The sequence below is a fragment of the Rattus rattus genome, chromosome 4 (genome assembly GCF_011064425.1).
Source record: "Rattus rattus isolate New Zealand chromosome 4, Rrattus_CSIRO_v1, whole genome shotgun sequence".
Lineage (NCBI taxonomy): Eukaryota > Metazoa > Chordata > Mammalia > Rodentia > Muridae > Rattus > Rattus rattus.
In genome coordinates this window covers 34,851,021-34,856,558 of record NC_046157.1, presented here as the reverse complement: position 1 = coordinate 34,856,558, position 5,538 = coordinate 34,851,021, and the positions used below count along the sequence as shown (strand labels likewise).

Sequence of the window (5,538 nt, the reverse complement as noted above, 5' to 3'; positions counted from 1 at the left end):
GCATAATATAATATAAAGAATTGTCTTGAGGGAAGTGAAACCTATAGACTGCTTAGACTAATATTTCTCAGGCTTGGGGCTGGGGCTGAGGCTGGGGCTGGGGCTGGGACCGGGGCTGTACCTCACTTGGTCATGTGCTTGCCTAGCAGGTACAAAGTCCTGGGGTTGACCTGTAGCACTGTATAAGGTGGGCATGCAAGGTAATGAACACCTACACATCTGTAATTCCTGTATGTAGGAAAGATAGAGGAGAATTCAAACTGCCATACATGAGACCCTGTCTCAAAAGAACAGTAATATTAATAAGTGTTGATGTACATAATATAAATCATAGGATCAGAAAGGTGACAATTCTATTGATGTACAGTCCTCAGAATATTTTTAAAATGTGTGACAAAATAGCAGCTATGCTTCTTGTTAACGTTTTTAAAAATGCAATATGTACAAGTAACATAGATACTGAATAGGTTCTATCATCTATTTAGGTATATACCTATGCATAGATGGGTGTAACAACAATTAATGAAAAAAGAACCCTTCGGTTTAAAAAGAACAAGGAGGGGTATACGGAAGGGTTTAGAGGGAGAAACGGGAAGGAGGAAATAATGTAATTCTGTTATACTCTCAAGAATAAAACAAAATTTAAAAATCTAATGACAGATCTAACAACAAATTCGAAGTTGCAATGAAAACAAATGGTCCTTCAAGCCACTGACAACAACTGGAGTATAATAATAGAAATATCTGGGCTCGCTTCAGCAGCACATACACTTTTAAAAAAAAGATGGAGGGATACAGAGAAGGTTAGCATGGCCCCTGCGCGAGGATGGCACGCAAATTCGTGAAGCGGTCCATTAAAAAAAAAATAAAGAAATATCCGTGTTACTCCTGCTGGTTTCTGTTGGCACAGTAGAAGGAAGATGTCATTTTCAATTATTTACCTGTGGAGCCTAGGTTAACAACCCCATTTATGGTAACTTAGCCAGCTTTATCCTGTATAACTTGCCTATCTCGATTTAAAGAAACTCCTTGGTTCGGTTGTCTCTATTAACGACTTTTGACCAAGAGCTGTTTCCAGACAGTTCTAGGATTGTCCTTCCACACAGCACAGGTTTTGACACAAGAACTCTGCAAAAGCTAAAAATTAAGCTGTCTTGTGGGGAAAGGCTAGTTAGGAAAGGGTTTCTGCAAAGAAAAGAAGCTTTTATGGTCACTCGACAAGCAACTGGGATACTGATTAATAAAACCAATAAAAACAAAACCAAACAGAACGAACCCTGCAGAGCACTGGACTGCCCCCTGGTAACCCCTTCCCCCTGGCTCAGCAATTCTAATTTGGTAGGTTGGTGGTGGTCAGGGAACCCACATTTTCCAAATTGAGGCCGGATGATTAAACTACTGATAATCATGCTCTTTGACCTGGGGCCTAACTCACTAGAGACCTCCTTGGAGAATAATTTGTGTCTCCTGATCCAGGAAGGAAAAAAAAAAAAAAGTGAAGCTTCCCAGAGTCTTTCCCAACAGTCACCAGGTATGCAGATCAGGTGGACCGCCTGGGGCTGCCACAGCCTGACTCCAAGGACATACCATGAGGGCCAAGCAGTCCTGACAAACCATCTCAAAAACAATTTTTACTCAACTGTCCTCCTTCAGGAGAGGGAAATATTCTGTTTGCATTTCTCTCTACTTCTGCTCTATCTCTTCCACCTTTTCCCAAGCTTCAAGAAGACTAAAAAAAAGGATACAATCATTCACAGTGAGGCCCAAACCCTTGACAAAGCAGCCAGACAAATGTTCTAGTGTTTCAAAGACCCCACAATTTAAAGGAGATAAGGGTAGGAATTTCCTGTACTTGGGAAGTCTGCTCAGACTCCCATGTGGGGGATGACTCCTTTGTAATCTTTTTTATCTGAAACCTAGAGGAGATAACTTGGGACTGCGTTAAAGGAACACTGATATAGGCTCTCTCCTAACCATCCTCCCCTGGGCTTTTTTCTCAAAGAAACCTAGGAGACAGGCACAGTTTTCTAAGCCTTTTATACCTTTAGTATCTTCAGATGAAGCTTTCTTAGAAACTTACCCAAAGCCAGAAGCCCTCTCCAACAGCCCGGCTACAAGACTCTTCCTCAGGACTGGATGTAGCAAGATAAGGGGCTAGGTTTGTGGGGTGTTTTTATGGCCACAAAGACACAAATAACACAATTTGAAAACGTAGTAAACATTCTTTTCTGGAGACAAGTTCTGGCCAGGTAGGATAAGCTGGTCTCTAGCATCTAATCTCCTGCTTCAGCCTCCTGAAGGCTGGGATTTCAGGCATGAACCCTCATGTCCAGCTAAGTAAATCTTTTACGTATACCATTATACCAAATGACAGTTCTTAGCAATTACGGTCTGATTTATCTTTCTCCTCTTATTACACGGGTATTTACAGGTCCTGGAGTTTAATTTAATTTATCATCGTTTTAAATGTTCAGAAACTTTCTAATAGGTGGATGGTCGGCGAAATGTGCAGAGTCCATGACCCACTGACCCACTCTCTAGTGTTCCGTCTGCCTCTTACAAGTTAACCAACGGTGCCATTTACTACTGTGTTGTGGGCTTTCTTTTCCTGATATCTCTCGGGTGCTCAGAACAAAGCCGGGCATAGATGATGTTTGTTGAATAAATTTGGTGCCAGTGTCCTGGCCAATTCACCAGAGTTAATACCAATTAACCAATTAATCTGAGCGATTAAATATTCATCCCGCATCCCATTGTTACATAAACTAGGAAGAGCGGAGTCTGGAGAACACGGAACACATTCCATGGTGTCAGGGACTTTGCAAGAACCCTTGAGACTGATAAGACCCCAAGCTTCATGCTGCCTGGGCCACAGCTCAGCAAACTACAGTCAAGTGACCCATTTTGGTCCTGAATATTTTATTGGGCTGAGGCTTCTTTCTGTACTATGAACGCCTTCTTTGGTGTTTTTACATACATTGACACAAGGTACAGGAAATGGATGGGCTAGAGAACCGAAAATATTGACTGCTTTAAAAGGCCACTCTGACCAGGATGTGATGGCATACACCTTTAATCCCATCACTCGGGAGGGAAAGACAGGCAAATCTCAGAGTTCAAGGCTATTCTGGTCTACACAGCAAGATCCAGGATAGCCAGGGCTACAGAGAGAAACCCTGCCTCAAAAAACAAAACAAAACAAAATCAAAACGAACAAAAAGGCCACTCTGAAAGATTATCTGAATAAGGAATATGGTGGAGTCCCAATCCTAAATCTCAATAAAGGGTAAACACACTGGAAGTGTTTTATAATCTAGTATGTTTACACTGTGCTTTTCAGATTAATTGAATCTTCATAAACTACGATTTCAGGCACTTGCTAACTTGTTTTCTAAATCTCTTCTTTGACATGCAAGGAGCACAAGACAGAAAAACACTGCAGGGAAAGATCAAGCGGGAACTGAAACCATGAAGACTGCAGACTGTGAGGGGAGACCAGACTGAAAATTAGAAAAGTATCCGAACCCACTGCTCCATCCTGCACGACCTCTCGTTTCACGCATTGCACGTTTGCAGCAGGAGCTCCACGCAGTGAGAGAATTAATGGACATTAGGCTCAATGTGCATGGTCATACGGTAACTGAAGCCACCGTAGAGAGATGCTGAGTCATGCATGCACTTTTGAATAAAGGCTTCTTTCTCCAATTATGCGGTGTGTGGTCCCTTAAGAACGCTGTGAAGGAGAGGAAGACCATCCCTAAGTGGCTCCACGGTGATGGTCCTTAGTGAGACAGGAGTAGGTATCTCCCTTCAGGATAACTCCTGTGACGAACTCCCGTTACTCACGGAAGCTTGTCGCCTCTTCCAGTTTTGCTTGTGTGGAAAACTCTGCTCCTGCGTGATTTATAATAATTTATCATGTTAGGGTCAGAAAAGGCTTTGTCATTTTGAAGACATACTTAGAATGGAGCATGGGTGATACAGGTTGTTCCTTAAAATATTTACCTTAATTTACTTTTTGGAACACCAACTGACTGTTAAACAGAATCCCTGAGATGATAAACTTATCTGTGCTGTAAATGTAACTTTTCTCCTAGCTCCCTAATCTGACCTAGATATTTGCTTCCCTTCTGCTACTTCTGCTGGACAAAGCAGAGGTCTCAGTAGTTACAACCTCATAGCAAAATCTCCAGATTGTCAGTGGACGTTAGCGAGTCACCATAGCTTTGCCTCAGTATATTTTAGCATTTCTCCAACATGTTTTTAGGGTCACGTTTACGGTGTCGGTTAATCCACTCGTAAACCTACCTCTGAGACCGTAATGTTGGCCTGGAAAATGGGCAGTATACCTGTGCTATTCATTTGGCAACCAAGATCAGCCTGTAGTGCGTGTGTTGATTTATTTAAAAACACAGACATATTATAGGAATACGTTTCTGTTTTAACCCCGGGTGTGGGATCACAGCGCTGCTTCAGATTGTCCACGGCAGCTGACGATGATTTGTCTCGTGCTCTGGCAGGGGCGTGATTCTGCCAGCTGCAGAGTGTTTATGTTGGAATTCGGGGGACTCTTCTGAGGATATACAAATGCTACAGCCCTGCTAGAAGGAGGCTGATTGGCTGGCTGGTTGTTCTTGTGGTGGTGGTTTGTCAGGTGATGGTGCACAGAGAAAAAAAAGAAATTAGATATCCTGACAACAAAGATCAACCCTGCTCCAAAGAACACCCCTAACCAGCAGGAAGTAGTCTAACGGACCAACGCCCCCTTTTCTTCTAGCCTACTTTCTCCCCTACCTAGTGTTGGGGGTTGGGAGGGTGGAGAAGGGTGGTAGAATTCATTAAAGTAGCCAAAAGTTCAGTTAAAGCAACCTTCAATTATTTCACAGCTGTACTGACGAGTATAGTTTGGTTTGTCCGTGCGAATGACAATCTTTTTCCAGATAAACATATACTTTAATTATTTGATTAATCCCCTTGTTAAAAAAAAAAGGAACTCATTTGTTTTGTGTATAATTTTTGTTTCTAAATTATCTTAAGTCTTAATGGTCACATAATTTGCAAATTCTCTTCTTCAGTTTTTAAAATTAATTATTAAAAAAAGTTCAAGTATTAGGGCTTTCATTTTTAGAAGTCCTGTATAATTCATTCTCATATTGTCTTGGTCTACTGTCTTTTAGTCTCTCTCTATGTTTCTGTTGTTGTTTGTTTTGAGAAAGGTTCTTACGATGTGGCTCAGGCTGTCTTTGAAGGCTCCTTCTGCAGGATCTCAAATGCTAGGATTATAGCATGTCTGCAAGTCTGAGTTTAGTCTTATTTCTTTTAAAACTATATTAAACATATCTTTTTGCTTGCCAATTTACATAGTTAAAGCTTTTGTGAGTTTGCTTTTGCCAATTCTTGTGCTTTGTGGCCATTTTTCTTCTGTGTTTTATGATTTTTTTTTACAAGTATATATGTATGGATTTGCATACATGTGTGTACACATGCTTGCATGGATGTATGCATTGCATGTTCATGTAGAGAACAGAGACTAGAGTC

General features: G+C 41.4%; 1 non-coding gene across 1 annotated transcript; it reads left to right on the top strand.

The window, feature by feature from the left end:
• The first annotated feature begins 757 nt into the window (after nucleotides 1-757).
• LOC116899774 lies at nucleotides 758-861 on the top strand. Its single transcript, XR_004387787.1, has one exon. It is a non-coding gene; the product is annotated as a U6 spliceosomal RNA (small nuclear RNA).
• The last annotated feature ends 4,677 nt before the right edge of the window (nucleotides 862-5,538 follow it).